Source organism: Myotis yumanensis, unplaced genomic scaffold (genome assembly GCF_028538775.1).
Source record: "Myotis yumanensis isolate MYYU_CA2020_CCGP unplaced genomic scaffold, mMyoYum1.0.hap1 SCAF_2, whole genome shotgun sequence".
NCBI classification, from domain to species: Eukaryota; Metazoa; Chordata; class Mammalia; order Chiroptera; family Vespertilionidae; genus Myotis; species Myotis yumanensis.
The window spans coordinates 190160893-190178314 of NW_027223753.1; the positions used below are offsets into that span (position 1 = coordinate 190160893).

The window sequence follows — 17422 nt, forward strand, 5'->3', positions numbered from 1 at the left end:
CCCTGAAAATCAATGTTGGTGAACTATTGAAGATGGCTTTAACAGGATTTTTCACCCACACACCCACAACACTAGGGTCTATGTGGGGCCAGTGGGTTGAGATCTCTGTTTCTGACATCTTTTAGCCTTTTAGATGAAGTTCATTTCAAAAAAAACCAAAAAACATTTATATACGTTAGTTAGTGATGTTTATATAAAAGCATCGCTCTTCATGTGTTGTTTTTTTTTTTCTGGTCAACAAATAATAATTAGAATGCTTCTTTGTTCAAATGAGAGTCCAGATTGTATGTGCATGAAACATTTCTTGCTATTGCTATTTCAGGTATCATACATTTTCTGAAGTTTGAAATAGGTTTCTTTTATCATCAGAACACACAAAAAGTCTATTTATAAGTTAAAAAAAACCTAAACAAATTATCTTTTAAAGAGTCTTTGAATAACTATAACATCATCTAATTAATGCATTTATTGTATGAGTTAATTTGTCCTTTTAACATTTGTCATTTTCAGTCCCACACACACCCCCTTTTTTTTTTTTCTTTAGTTAAATTATACTTTTCAGTGACAAGTAACGGTCAATGCCATGGCTATTTCTGGATAAATTTAGAACATATGATGTAAAATCGTTCACTACAAAGGACTTTCTGATTCTGACAATGCATGTATTGTGAGCTCTTAATTTCCTCTCTCAAGTCCTGCAGGATATTGCATTGACATATTTATTAAAACACTCCTGGGGGTACTTTTCTTGATAAATGAATTTATTTATATAATTTAGATTCTCCATTTGATAATGTTGTATTCAAGCACCCTAATTTTAAGTTTGCTTTTGTTACACAATCTCCCTCTTTCTTTTTCTCACTCTTCTCTTCCTTCCCTACCCCACTCTTCTGTTCTACCATTTAGACCATTTAAAAATAGTACTAATGCACCAAAGGAAAGCACATGTTTTCCATGGGCTATTTTATAGTAAGACTTAAGAATACTTAAAATTCTATCTGTTGAGAGACCACCAAGATGGCGGCATAGGTAAACACTGGAGACTGCTGCCGCAAACAACCACTTCAAAAATACAACTAAAAGACGGAACGGACATCACCCAGAACCACAGGAAGGCTGGCTGAGGAGAGACTCTTCAACTAGAAGAAAAGACAACAGCATACCAAGGCTCAGAGGAGGCGCAGTGTGGAAAATTTAAAGGTACTGAGGTGCGCGCGCCAAGCGGGCTGGTGGCTGAGGGCACGGTTGTCGTTTGCAATCAGGAGGGAGTCTCAGACTCTGAGCTCCAGATCCGGGCGAGTCTCTAGGGACTCAGACTCAAACGGGAGAAGTGGGCTTTTTTTTTTTTTTTTTTTTAATATATTTTATTGATTTTTACAGAGAGGAAGGGAGAGAGAGATAGAGAGTTAGAAACATCGATGAGAGAGAAACATCGATCAGCTGCCTCCTGCACATCTCCTACTGGGGATGTGCCCGAAACCCAGGTACATGCCCTTGACCGGAATCGAACCTGGGACCCTTCAGTCCGCAGGCCGACGCTCTATCCACTGAGCCAAATTGTCTAGCATCAGTTGGAACGTGAGGGCAGCTTTCTCTCCGAGGTTTGCAGCAGTTGCCGGGGTTCTGAGAAGCAGAGCCTCTGGGAACGGGACTGAGAGCAGCCATAACTGCTCCCTCTGCCCGCCCTGTTGAGCCCGCTCCGCCCAAGCCCTGCACAGAGCCATTTGCCAGATCGCCTCAGGCAAAGGCTAGATTAGCACCTCCCTAGAGGACAGAAGTTTTCCCACAGCTGATTCTCACAGCCAGTTGGCCTGGTGGTCAAATCCCTCAAGTATTAACTACAACAATCAAGGCTTAACTAGAACAAGACTGCGCACAAAGACCACAAGGGGGTCCACCAAGAAAGCATAAAAAATGCGGAGACAAAAAAACATGACAGAAATGGAGGATATAGAGCTAAAAAACGCAATTTTGAGGGCTGGCAATAAACTTGAGGAGAGCCTCATGAAAACTAATGAGACCCTCGATGCTATGATAAAGAACCAACTAGAAATTAAGCATACAGGGACTGAAATAAAGAATATTATACCCAATAGCAGACCAGAGGAGCGCAAGAATCAAGCCAAAGATTTGAAATGCGGCCAAAACCGGTTTGGCTCAGTGGATAGAGCATCAGCCTGCGGACTGAAAGGTCCTGGGTTCGATTCCGGTCAAGGGCATGTGCCTGGGTTGCGGGCACATCCCCAGTGGGAGATGTGCAGGAGGCAGCTGGTCAATGTTTCTCTCTCATCGATGTTTCTAACTCTCTGTCTCTCTCCCTTCCTCTCTGTGAAAAATCAATAAAATATATTTAAAAAAAAAAAAAGATTTGAAATGTGAAGAAGCAAAAAACACCCAACCAGAAAAGCAAAATGAAAAAGAATCTGAAAATACGAAGATAGTGTAAGGAGCCTCTGGGACAGCTTCAAGCGCACTAACATCAGAATTATAGGGGTGCCAGAAGATGAGAGACAGCAAGATATTGAAAACCTATTTGAAGAAATAATGGCAGAAAACTTCCCCCACCTGGTGAAAGAAATGGACTTACAGGTCCAAGAAGCACAGAGAACCCCAAACAAAAGGAATCCAAAGAGGACCACACCAAGACACATCATAATTAAAATGCCAAGAGCAAAAGACAAAGAGAGAATCTTAAAAGCAGCAAGAGAAAGAGACTCAATTACCTACAAGGGAATACCCATACGACTGTCAGCTGATTTCTCAACAGAAACTTTGCAGGCCAGAAGGGAATGGCAAGAAATATTCAAAGTGCTGAATACCAAGAACCTACAACCAAGATTACTTTATCCAGCAAAGCTATCATTCAGACTTGAAGGTCAGATAAAGAGCTTCACAGATAAGGAAAAGCTAAAGGAGTTCACCACCACTAAACCAGTATTATACGAAATGCTGAAAGGAATCCTTTAAGAAGATGAAGAAGAAAAAGGTAAAGATACAAATTGTGAACAACAAACATGCATCCATCAACAAGTGAATCTAAGAATCAAGTGAATAAATAATCTGATGTACAGAATGAACTGGTGATTATAATGAATCAGGGACATAGAAAGGGAATGGACTGACTATTCTTGGGGGGGAAAGGGGAATGGGAGATGCGGGAAGAGACTGGACAAAAATCGTGCACCTATGGATGAGGACAGTGGGTGGGGAGTGAGGGCAGAGGGTGGGGCGGGAACTGGGAGGAGGGGAGTTATGGGGGGGGGAGAGGAACAAATGTAATCTGAACAATAAAGATTTAATAAAAAAAAATAAATAAGTAAATAAAATTTTTAAAAAAAAAGGAAAAAAAACATTCTATCTGTGTTTTTACTCGGGCCACAATTTTGACTTTCATCATTAGAAAGTTCCAAATCGTTATATTTCAACTACCTACAGTTCTTCAAACCCTTGGGTAGAGTAAGTTGTTTTATTCTTCTGAAAGAAAGAAGTAGCACAGTCCAAAACAAAGCAAAATATAACTATATCTCAATTCACTTTCTCTGAAGCAATATTTCTAAGAGATTATAGATTTTTTTAAGTTAAGTATATCAGTCATTTGCCAAAGGGCATTAGCCATTACTAACATGAGCTCCTAGGAAGCACTTTTTTCTAATACATTCAGAGACAAGCAGAAAAGGGTAGACACCGAATAATATAATTAAAAATACATAATAGGAAACAACATATTATCTAAGACTTTTAATTTTATATCTTTTAATAAGAACTTAAGCACTTTATCCAACATCAAAATGCTTTCTTCTTACCCTGCCAGTGTGGCTCAATAGTTGAGTGTTGACCTATGAAGCAGGAGGTCATGGTTCGATTCCTGGTCAGGGCAGATGCCCAGTTTTGGGTTTGGTCCCCAGTGAAAGACATGCAGGAGGCAGCTGATCAATGATTCTTTCACATCATTGATGTTTCTACCTCTGTCTCCTTCTCCCTTCATCTCTGAAATAAAAACAAACAAACATATATATCTTATAAAAATGTCTTCTCTGGAATACATATCAGACCTGTTTTTTTTTTATTTAAATTCTTTATTGTTTAAAGTATTACATATGTCTCCTTTTTCCCCCACTGACCTCTCCCCAGCCACCCCCACCCCCAGTACATGCCCTCACCCCCTACTGTCTGTGTCCATTGGTTATGCTTGTATGCATGCATAGAAGTCCTTCCATTGATCTTTTATCCCCGCCCCCTTCATCCTTCCCAGCCTTCCCTCTGAGGATTGGCAGTCTGTTCGATGCTTCTGTGTCTCTGGATCAATTTTTGTTCATCAGTTTTTGTTGTTCATTATATTCCACAAATGAGTGAGACCATATGACATTTGTCTTTCTCTGACTGGCTTATTTTGCTTAGCATAATGCTCTACAGGTCCATCCATGCTGTTGCAAATAGTAAGAGTTCTTTCTTTTTTAAAGGAGCGTAGTATCCCATTGTGTAGATGCCCCACTGTCTTTTAATCCACTCATCTGCTGATGGGCACTTAGGCTGATTCCTGATCTTAGCTATGGTGAATTGTGCTGCTATGAATATAGGGGTGCATATAGCCTTTATGATTGATGTTTCTGATTTCTTAGGATATATTCCTAGAAGTGGGATCACTGGGTCAAATGGGAGTTCCATTTTTAACTTTTTGAGGAAACTCCATACTGTCTTCCACAGTGGCTGCCCCAGTCTGCATTCCCACCAGCAGTGAATGAGGGTTCCTTTTTCTTCACATCCTACCCAGCACTTGCCTTTTGTTGATTTGTTGATGATAGCCATTCTGACAGGTGTGAGATGATATCTCATGGTCATTTTGATTTGCATCTCTCAGATTATTAGTGACTTTGAGTATGTTTTTATATGTCTTTTGGCCTTCATATGACCTCTTTCTGAAAGTGTCTTTTGAGGTCCTTTGCCCATTTTTTATTAGATTGTTTATTTTCCTTTTGTTAAGTCATATGAGTTCCCAATAAATTTTGGAGATTAAATCCTTGTCAGAGATAACATTGGCAATATACTCACCCATGCAGTGGGCTCTCTTGTTGTTTTTTAATGGTTTCTTTTGCTGTGCAGAAGCTTTTTATTTTGATGTAGTCCCATTTGTTTATTTTGTCCTTAGTATCCATTGTGCTAGGAACTATATCGGTAAAGACATGGTACAACATATGTCTGCTATTTTGCTGCCTGTAGATTCTTCTAATATTTTTATAGTTTCCCATCTTATGTTTAAGTCCTTTATTCATTTTGAGTTTAATTTTGTGTATGGTGTAAGTTGGTGGTCTAGTTTTTTCCTTCCTTCCTTCCTTCCTTCCTTCCTTCCTTCCTTCCTTCCTTCCTTCCTTCCTTCCTTCCTTCCTTCCTTTCTTCCTTCCTTCCTTCCCTCCTTCCTTCCTTTTCTTTTCTTTTGCATGTATCTGACCAATTTTCCCAACACCATTTATTGAAGAGACTGTCTTGACTCCATCGCATGCTCTTGCCTCCTTTGTCAAATATTAATTGTGCATAATAGCTTGGATTGATTTCTGGGTTCTCTGTTCTGTTCCATTGGTCTATATGTCTATTCTTGTGCCAGTACCAGACAATTTTGAGAACAGTGATTTTGTAATATAGCTTGATATCTGGTATTGTGAACCCTCCAACTTTGTTCTTCTTTTTCAGGATTGCTGCGGCTATTTGGGGTCTCTTTTTATTCCATAAGAATATTTGGAGAGTTTGTTCTAGGTCTGTAAAATATGCCATTGGTATATAAATGGGGATTGTACTGAATCTATAGATTGCTTTAGGTAGTATGGACATTTTAATGATGTTGATTCTACCAATCCATGAACACAGTATATTCTTCCATTTGTTTATGTCTTCCTCTATCTCTTTTTTCAATGTCCTGTAGTTTTCCGAGTACAGATCTTTTACCTCCTTAGTTAAGTTTATCCCTAGGTATCTTAATTTTTTTTGTTGCAGTGAGAAATGGGATTGTTCTTTTAGTTTCTCTTTCTGTGAGTTCATTATTGGTGTATAAAAAAGCCATAGATGTCTGGGTGTTAATTTTGTATCCTGCTACATTGCCAAATTCATTTTTTAAGTCTAATAGTTTTTTGATTGAGTTTCTAGGGTGTTTTATGTACAATATCATGTCACCAGCAAATAATGACAGTTTTACTTCTTCTTTTCCAATTCGGATGCATTTTATTTCTTCTTCTTATCTGATCACTATTGCCAGCACTTCCAGTACTATGTCAAACAGGAGTGGTGAGATTGGGTATCCCTGTCTTGTTCCTGTTCTCAGGGGAAGTGGTTTTAGTTGTTGCCCATTGAGTATGATGTTGGCTATAGGTTTGGCATATTCCTTTTATTATTTTGAGGTATGATCCCTCTATTGGCACTTTGCTGAGAGTTTTTATCAAAAAAGGGTGTTGGATTTTGTCAAATACTTTTTCTATATCAATTGATATGATGATGTGATTTTTGTATCTCAGTTTGTTTATGTGATGTATAATGTTTATTGATTTGTAGATATTGTACCAGCCTTGCATCCCCAGAATAAATCCCAGTTGGTCATAATGTATGATCTTTCTAATGTAATACTGGATCCGATATGTTAGAATTTTGTTGAGGATTTTAGTATCTATGTTCATCAGCGATATTGGCCTGTAATTCTCTTTCTTTGTAGTGTCTTTATCTGGTTTTGGGATTAGGGTGATGCTGGCTTCATAGAAAGAGCTTAGACATGTGCCCTCCTCTTGAATTTTTTGGAATAGTCTGAGGAGGATAGGTTTTAGTTCTTCTTTGAATGATTGATAAAACTCCCCTGTGAAGCCTTCTGGACCAGGGTTTTTGTTTGCTGGAAGTTTTTTGATTACTGCTTCAATTTTATCCATAGTTATCAGCCTACTAAGGTTTTTTTATTCTTCCTGATTTGAGTTTTGGAAGATTATATTTTTCTAGGATTGTACTTTTTTTTTTGTCCATTTCATCTAAATTATCCAGTTTGTTGGAGTAGAGTTGCTCCTAGTATTTTTTTTTTTTTACAATCATTTGTATGTCTGTGGGGTCAGTTGTTACTTCACTTCTTTCGTTTCTGATTTTGTTTATTTGGGTCCTCCCTCTTTGTTTCTTGGTGAGCCTGACTAGAGGTTCATCAATTTTGTTTATCCTTTCAAAGAACCAGCTCTTGGTTTTATTGATCTTTTGTATTTTTGTTTGTTTGTTTGTGTGTTTTGTCTCTATGAAGTCTATGTACATGCTGATCTTTATTATTTCCTTCCTTCTGCTTACTCAGGGCTTCTTTTTTGGCTCTTTTTCTAATTTTTTAAACTTTAGGGTTAGATAACTTATTACCAGTTTTTCTTGTTTTTTGAGGTAGGCCTGTAGAGCTATAAATTTCCCTCTCAAGGTTGCCTTCACAGGATCCCATAGATTTTGGATTGTTGTGGTTTGTTTGTTTGTTTTGTTTGTTTTGTTTTTGTTTTTCTGGGGTTTTTTTTTTTTTTTTTGCAGCTGTCTTGTAATTCCTTCCCACAGATCTAACACAGTTCTGTGAGTAAGGAAACAACATATTTATTCTATGAGGCGTTTCCAATGAGGATTGTTGTGTTTTTATTGCATTTGTTTCCAGGATGTCTTTAATTTCTTCTTTGATCTCTTTGATCTCATTATTTAATAACATGCTATTTAGCCTCCAAGTATTTGATTTTTTTCATTGCATTTATTGTAGTTGATTTCTAATTTTATGCCATTTTTATCTGAGAAGATGCTTGATATGATTTTAATTTTCTTCAATTTGTAGAGATTTAGCCTGAGTCCTAAAATGTGGTTTATATTTGAAAATATCCCAGATGCACTTAAGAAGACTATATATTCTGTAGCGTTGGGGTGAAATGTTCTGAAGTTGTCAATTAATTTCATCTGATCCAGAGAGTCATTTAGGATTGTTGTTTCTTTGTTGATTTTTTTCTCTAGAAAATTTATCCAGTGATATCAATGAGATATTAACATCTCCTACTATGATTGCTGTCGATCTCTCCCATGATATCTTCCAGATATTTTTTCATGTATTTGGGTGCTCCTGCATTGGGTGCATATATGTTTACCAGAGTTATATCCTTTTGTTGTACCGATTCTTCAGTATTATGAAGTGACCTTCCTTATCTGTTGTTACGGCCTTCACTTTGTGGTCTATTTTGCCAGATATAAATATTGCTTTTGCTACTCCAGCTTTTTTTTTTTTTTTTCCACTTCCATTTGCCTGGAAAAAAAAATTTTTTTAATATATTTTCCTGATTTTTTACAGAGAAGAAGGGAGAGGGATAGAGAGTTTGAAACATCGATCAGCTGACTCCTGCACACCCCCTCCTGGGGATGTGCCCGCAACCAAGGTACATGCCCTTGACTGGAATTGAACCTGGAACCCTTCAGTCCCCAGGCCAATGCTCTATCCACTGAGCCAAATCAATTAGGGCAGCCTGGAAAAATTTTTTCCATCCCTTCACTTTCAGTCTGTGTGAGTCCCTGTTCTGAGTTGGGTCTTGTAGACAGCATATGTATGGCTCATGTTTTCTTATCCTCACAGCTACACGATGTCTTTTGATTGGAGCACTTTATTAATAACTTCAGGTTATTATTGATAAGTACTTGTTTGTAGCCATTTTTATTCTTTATTTCTGTGTTCCTTCTTCTCTTTCTATTTCTTCTTTTTATAAAATTCCCTTTAGCATTTCTTGCATTGCTGGTTTGGTAGTAATAAACTCCCTCACCCTTTTTTTGTTTGCGAAGCTACTGATTTCCCCTTCAATTTTGAATGAGAGCCTTGCTGGATAAAGTATTCTTGGATTCAGTTTCTTGCTTTGCATCACTTTTTGTACTTCATTCCATTCCTTTCTGGCCTGATGTGTTTCTGTTGAGAAATCACTTGATAATCTAATGGGAGATCCCTTGTAGGTGACTCTCTGTCTCTCTTTGCAGCCTTTAAGATTCTCTCTTTGTCATTAACATTTGCCATTGTACTTATGATGTGTCTTGGTGTGGGTCTTTTTGAATTCATCTTGTTTGGGACTCTCTGTGCTTATGTGACTTTTTTCGTCCCCATATCACTGAAGTTTTCTGTCATTATTTCTTCAGTTAGGTTTCCTAATCCTTGCTCCCCTTCTTGTCCTTCTGGCACCCCTTTTATGTGGATGTTGCTTCATTTAATGTTGTCCCAAGGTTCCTAAACCTCTCCTCCTGCTTTCTACATTTTTCCTCAATTGCTTTTCAGATTGGGTGTTGTTCAACCTTTCTTCTAACTCACTGATTAGGACCTCTGCTTCTTCTAGTCTACTGTTGAAACCTTTTATTGTTTTTTTTATTGTAGCTATATTATTTTTTATTTCCTTTTGGTTCTCACGGAAGTTGTTGATTTTCTCATTCAGCCTGTTTAGGAACTTTATAACCCTTATTCTTAATTCTTTCTCTTACATATTGCTTGCCTCCATTTAATTTAGTTCCTTTTCTGGCGATTCCTCCTTTTTCTTTCCTTGGGGGTGTTTCTTTGTCTCCCCATTTTTGCTCTCTCTTTCTGGTCCTGGGCATTCTGTTTGGGGATTGAGAGTTTGAAGGCCCTATCAGGCCAATGGTCTGGAAATCATTAGCCCAGAGGCTGGTTTGCATTGAGTCGCATGCCTTTATTGTCTCTGCTCTGAGTTGAATCCCCTTCTCCCACAGATCCGGTCCCTCAGTTGTCTGCTTCAGATGCTCAGGGTGGTGGGAGCACATGCACAGTTCCTCTGGTGTGCAACTCCCTGTGTGGATCCAGAACCCTCTAGCATGCAATTCACTGTGTGGCAGTGTGAAATCCCCACAGCTGTTCTTACGTTTGTTTTTTTACCAAGTTACCACATATTATTTTGGAACATAACTGGCAATGTTTTCCAAGGTAGAAAATAATCATACTCAACGATTTATTGTGAAAATGACCCACTGCCTTCAATGTCATTCCTTTTTTCAGAATTGTCTTGAGCATCTTGATCTGAACTTTTACACGTTTATAAGAACGTAAAATAAATTTATCAAGATTCCCCCAAGAAAGTATTGGAATTTTTATTGTAATTAAATTATTATATTTTAATTTGGGGAATTTAACATTTTCAACATTGAGCCTTAATATTAACAAACATAAATATCATTCTATTTATTCAAATCTTCTCTGATGAATCAGTTATTTTTTTATAATTTTCTCCCTAGAGCTCTTTAACTGTACTTAACAGTGTTTACCCAATGATTTATTACAGTATTTATCCCATTTATTTTTCTATTTGTTATAAAGTAAAATTACTCATATAATATGCATAAATTTTAATGAAGTATTTAGTGGTTTTTTTAAATGAAGTATGTAGTACTCTTTTATAGAGTTATAAAGAGTTTTGATTTGCATCAAATTAAAAATAGTGTTTTTTTCTCTTGGGATAGAAAGCACTTAAAGAGAATTTAGAGAGTTTCAACTGTATCTGTAAATTTTTATATCTTTAAAAAGAGAGGGTGAACAATTTGAAATAGACATAAAACTTTTGAATAGTGGGCCTACATATATTACACATATTCTTGTAATTATCTTTAATTTTTTATGTAATTAAACATATATAACAAGGCAAGACTTTTAAAGAGAAATATAATAAAATTAAATAAGCAAATAAGTACATAGAAATACAATATATATCTGTGTATTTGCCACTGTTGATTTAGCCAAGAGAGGTAGTCCCCAGTCACCAGAGGAGGGACCTTTCAGGATCAACAACACAGCGCTTCAGTATTTTACTTAGAATCCTAAGCAGGTACTGTACTTGGCTGGGCGTCAGCATATCTCCACTCAAGCTGACACTGCAAACCCAGATAGTAGCACCTCAGAAATCTTACAAAACTAATATTCTTTTGCCTACAATGACGTGTGCCCTCTAAACCACTTCCACGTTGATCTCTGAAACCCCTGTTCATTTTAAGAAGAACCTCCTTTAATCTGAAACTCTTCACAGAATTCTCCCTTCTTGTCCTTGCCTGAAGCTGACATTCCCCCCCACCCCCCAAAGCTTTCTTAAGGGGAAGAGGACCTTCATTCTTTTATACTCTGTGTGTCTCTAGACAAGGAGATAATTTTGTTAGTATTCTCTTAGTGTTTCATTGCCACTTCCAGACAATTTCAACTTCAAAAGTAGCATGTAGTTTAAGTTTGTTGATTCTGAGGTTAGATTGCCAGGGCCTGAAGTCTGGCTCTACCATTTCCTGGCTATGTGACCGTGGGCAATTAGTAATTCATTCTCTATCTCATTGCCCTTTACCTAAAAGTCAGATATTTAAAAAAACAAACAAACCTGTAGACTTGTGATAATTAGATGAGGTAATATACATAAAGCATATAGAAAGTGTTTTTAAACTAACTGATTATAATATGTTTTCATATACATTCATTACTATAATGTTTACTAGAAAAGACCAATTTCAAACATTGGTTTCATATAAGATGTCCGTAAAAATAAAAATCTCAAATATTCCAAATATTACAAATTTGTGTATAAAACACTGATATTCTCTTTAGTGTTCTTTATGGAGAATTTTAGTCATTTACTTAATGTATTCTCTTAAGATAGGATTTCAGACAATGTATAAGCTTATCTTCATATCTGAATGATGGTTTGATACTAACTTACATCTAAATTTTTAAACAGACAAACATAAAAATACTGATTCATTGTAAGTAGCTGAAATAATAAGTTTAAATTATATAGCTACTAGTTTCTAAACGTGTAGAATAAAAAAAATCAATGCAAATACATAAAAATATGAGGAAATATAAATTCTCTTTTTTATAATTCATAAATTAAAAAATGTATACACCATAATGCAGAGCTAGATGCACTGCACTGCAAGTGAACACTCCATGGCTCAAGTGAATTAATTTACATTCCAGTCAACAGGATAGAATCTCATCCTGTGGGAGCTGTGACTTACTGAACAATTTTGGTGGTCTCTCCTGAGCCCACTAAATCAGAATAAAAACCAAAACCAATGAAAATATAATTATGGCTCTAGAGATTTTATCTACAAGTTTATTATTTACTACAAGTTGTAAAAACTTTAATAAAAGTTGGAAAATCTTGTATATTAAGACAAGTAGCTTTGTCTAAAGCTTTCCAGATTGTTCCCCTTGAGTGATATAATGAAGATAAGGTGCTTATGCAAACCATTATAAAGTTAAGACTCTTGCAAAACTTTCCTTAACTCGCCAAACAAGATTCCATGCTTACAACAGTCCTGAATTAAAAATAATTATATGATCTCACCCCAAACATAAAAAATTAACTTGGACCAACTTGATGTGCTACATTTGTTTTGTGAAAGTTCAAATTTGCTGTATAAGTCTGACGTTCTGAGCTTCTTTGTCGTGAACTACTTTGATAAATAGTACTCTATCCAATATTACAATAGCAACATTAGTATTCAAGTTTTGATAATTTTAAAATAAGTATTAGTGCCTCTCAAAGTGTAGTCTATAGATACCTAGGTATCCTCCATATTGTTCCACAGACACCCCTGAGGGTAAGACAATTTTCCTAACAATACTAGAATGTTATTGCCTTTTTTGTTTTTTCACTGTCATGGCATTGGTAGTTCAAAAGCAAGGGCACATAAAGCTCCAGGTTCTTAAGCATGAGTCAAAGTAATGGTAGCTAACTGTTCCCTATTGATGTGGAGATAGGTGCTGGGGAAACAACCATATTCTACACCTATAATTCAACCTCTCTCTTTTAGTGTGCTTATATCCCTGAGCTATGACATTCACAAATCTTTCTGAGTCTTCTTATACCACTTGGGTGAGACAAGAAGGATAGAGGGGGTTGCTCTTTCCATTCAGGTAATACTTAGGTTAAGTATTTTCTTTTGAGGCCTGGTCATCATTACAAGAACACAATCAAAGAAGGACTTCTTGGCATATTTCAAAATAATTTATTACCCTCCCCTGTTGGAAGCATGAGGGGAAGTTCCTGCATTCTTCAGAGTGAGAAGCTGGTAGCATGTCTGGAAACAAAACATAGAATGACTTCTGAAGTTTTTAATTCTTAAGCTACTCTATACTGAGCATCCTGCAATTCCCCACTTAAAGTTAAGTGTCCCAATGGTATTGGCCTCAAAGTTATGGATAGACATGCCTACTGCCAAGTTCCTGGAACAGCAAATTGGACCCAGACTATGGCTTAACAGCCTTGGAGCTGAGTCACAAGACTGATATGTTCAGAATATATGTTGGACTTAGGTTGGTGGGTGTTCCATAGGCAAAATCTTAAAAGCAAAAAGATGACACATTACCTTCAAAGAAAGACCAACCCTTATTTTTCAATAAATGTATTTGAAAACTACACAACAATGCATAATATTATTAAAAGACTGAAGAAAAAGATTCCTAATACAGAATTCTATACCCAAAAAAGATACGCTTCAAAAATAAAGGCGAAAACTTCCAATGTTAGCTTTGATGTGTAAACAACTTGGAAGTTGTTGTTCTGACTGTCTTCACAACAAGGAAAAAGCTAAAGAATCTAAAGAACAGACCTCTTCTTAGGTCCATCAAAAAATTAAGTTCACAGAATGAACTGTTGCCTCCAAAACTGGTGAGAGAGCCCACCACTGGAGCCAATACTATCACTAATTAGCAACACTAATCATCAGGGAAATGCAAATTAAAACCACAATGAGATATCACCACATATTTTAGGAGGGCTAATATAAAAAAGGCAAGAGATATAAGACGTAGGGAAGGGTGTAGAGAAAAGAGAACACTTGTACACTGTTGGTGTGAATGTAAATTACAGAGCCACTATTAAACAAAAAAACACAAAAAAATAGTATGGAGGTTTCTTAAAAATTAAGAATAGAGCTGCCATATCTTTCAGCAATCAGCAATCTTATTTCTGGTAAATATGCAAAGAAAATGAAGTCTTACCTCAAAAAGATAAATGCACTCCCATGTTCATTGCAGCATTGTTCACAATAGCCAAGATACTCAAACAACCTAAGTGTTCTATGATGGATGAATGTGGTATAAATATTCAAAGAAATATTATTGTGCCATAAAAAATAAAAGAAAAAAAGGAAATCCTAATATTACAACAGAGATGGACCTGGAGAACATTATGCTGAGTGAAATAGCCATATTCAGAAAGACAAATATAAGAAATGTTATAGAATATGCTTCATGTTGAAAGGATATTCTATATATATATATGAACTGAAAGTATGGAGAAAGCAGTTGGTGTTATAAATGGTGAATAGTTTAAATGATATAAAATATTTTACCTGATATCTTTTTTTAATAAAAACTAAATTGTATAAAGCAACAATAAGAATATTGCATTTGGGGATTTACAAATTTGTAGAAGTAAATTATATGTATGAATATAGCACAAAGGGTAGAAGTAAATGAATTATATATTAATATGTAATTTAGTAACATATTAATGGTGACATTACTAATTTAAAAATAATTATTTGATTCCTTTACAAAATATAAAACAAAAAATAGCTAAAAACCAATAAAAGAATTAAAGTGAGATACAAATAAAAACACCAAAACTCTAATAAAAAGAAAGCAGAAAGAAAAAATAAATTAAACAAGAAGAAATGGAACAAATACAAATTATTGGAAGATGATAGATTTAAAGCCGACTAAACTAATTTTTATATTAAATGTAAATGTACTAAAACATTCTATATTTTAAAGTACTTAGTAAGTGCAGTGAATTCATATGAAATAAATTCACTGTGTGGTAGTTTGGTTTCTACTGAAGAAATATTATAAAAATACTTAAGAATTGTTCATCTAGTGTGCAAATACATGAATGAAATACTTTTACTTATTTTATGTATTGTCCATTGTTTCCTTTAATGATTATATGATGTTCACAGTATATTGCCTAGTTAATCAATGATATTTAGAAAAACACACAAAAAGGCTATTTTTCTCAGTGAAATAATGATTTTGTAATGTGAGCATATAAACAAACTGTAAATACCAAATACTTCAGTTCTAAGATTTGTACTTGTTTTTGAAAAGTGAAAATGAAAAATATGAATCTTTAGTGCCATATGTTTTTAATTCAAATTTTGGGATTTCTACTTAAATGTAATTAAAAAAATAAATACAGTATGTTTTGTTCACTGGAGAGCAGTCTGCTAGGATACTTTTTTTTACAAAAAGTTCTGAATTCAGAAGATGCAAGAAAAAAAATACACAAGTCAAGTAATATAAGTATCTTTTTTGTGAAAATAGATTTTACATAACTTAGCAATTGAGAAAACATCTTATGGATAACTTTTAATTTATGAGCTTTAGCATTTATTTATACCAAGTTCAGTCATTTATGTATGCTTACATTTATTAATATGTGGTCTATTTATAAGTCCTGATTGATAGTAAACGGAGCAACATGTTAATTTACTAGTATTAAAAGTAAAAATCATGAGACAAATGAAAATTTAAACATTGATAAAATATTTTATGTTACAGATATAATCTTTTATTAAAATATTCAATATTTAGGTATAATGATGTTTTAATGAAAGAAAAATATCTTTAGAATACATATTATATTTTAATTATATGACATCTGAGATTATGTTTGAGCAATATAGAAGGATGGGAAATTGACTAGGTCTGAATTGGGTACATATGGGACTGAATCAGTCAGATGTTAATGGTTAAGGGATGGCAATATGTTTATCAGGGTTCACTCTAATATTTTTGCTACTTTTGTCTTTGTTCAAAAATTTCTCCATAGAAGAGAGAAGAAAATTAATGTGGCTTAGTAAAAGTCCTTATGATATTTATATAAGAAGAATGAATGTTATATTCAATGTTCTCTTTGTTTCTGATTTAAGAGCTGTTGAAGATAAAAATTTTGAACAGTAGAAAATGTCTATAAAAAGTTAACATTTTAAAACAAAAGGATAATTTAAGGGTACCAGATGAGATTAGAAAGAAAATTGATACCAAAAGAGAGAATTACATGAGCTAAATATTCAGTTTTATCACAGTATCAAATGTGATTAGAAGTGTAACAAATATAATGAGAAACACACATTTTCACAATTAAAAAAATCATTAAAAAAGCGTCTTTTTAGGTGAGGAAAGTGGAAGAATCTTTCAAATGTAGAAACAAATGTTGTAACAAATATTGTTTCTCCTTGGAAACCATTCTTATTGTTCCAGAATAATATAAATAATTAAGCCCCCTTTCACAATCACATAGCGTCAGTACACACATTCATCAAACACTTACATTAAGCAGTAATCATCATTTGAATTGTTTACCATTCCCTCCCTGCTAATTTATAAGCTTTTTTCTAGGCAGAATAAGGTTGCACCTGCTTTGTGTGTGCAACATACAATATGGTGTCAAGCACAAACTAAATCAATAACACTCCCTGGTAAACAATAGGAGTGTCAGTTCACAAGTTTAAAAAGAAATTAGCAACATTTTGTTATTAATAATTATTTATCTCATGCTGAAGTTAGCCTGAAGTTTATTTTTTACTATCTCCTTTTCTATATTACATTCTTTAATCAACTTCCAGACCAAAATACATACTTGAACATATATGTTATTGCAGATATCAAGATAAATTTTTGCCAAAGATATTAGTTGGATGATACTTACAACTAATTTTTTTTTCTAAAATAAAAATTGAAGTAGAAACTTGGAGAAAAGTTTTTTTCCTATATCACATTAATCACAAAAGTATCATTTTCTTCTGAGAATAAAGACTTCAAAGAAATCAAGCAGCTCTCAGTCAAACATGAATCCATGAAGTGTGGATACAAAGTAAGGAATTCTGATTCATATGTTAATAAAAAAGAAATGACAGAATATTTTAAATGGAGCTGACAATATGAAAAATGTTGATAGCAACTTTGAAGATAAATCTTGAAGGCAACAAAATAACTTTGGTGATGGCTTCTTTCATCTTTGTTTCACTAAATTATTGTCGCAGAAAGCCTGACATATTTCATATTATCAAAGAATACTTATAAATCAATTTTTACTCCAATTTTATTTAAAAGAACCAAGTTACTAAGCCAAGGTTTTAAAAAAGTAATGTATTCACATATTTAAAAATTTGAAAAGTATGCAAAGTGAAGTATGCAAAGAAACTCTCCCCTGTATTCCTAACTCCTCTCATGCATCAATTTTTCTTCCACAAAAGCACTCCCTTTAGAGTAATGATTTTTATTATAAAAATATTTTAAAGTTTATATTTATGTTTAAAAAGTTAAATTTCCATCATATTTCTTAAAAACTTCTTAATTTATAGTAGAAAATACTTATATTTTCTAAAAAGGTTATAATGTAATTAATTGTGCCTGGATGTTTCAAAT

General features: G+C 34.5%; 1 long non-coding RNA gene across 1 annotated transcript in view; it reads right to left on the reverse strand.

The window, feature by feature from the left end:
* The window catches only part of LOC139004126 (uncharacterized), a 47082-nt gene that overhangs the window by 13250 nt on the left and 16410 nt on the right, over positions 1 to 17422 (reverse strand). Inside the window, exon 2 of the long non-coding RNA XR_011470335.1 lies at positions 3804 to 3987. This is a non-coding gene — a long non-coding RNA (uncharacterized lncRNA). The remainder of the gene's footprint in view (positions 1 to 3803; positions 3988 to 17422) is intronic.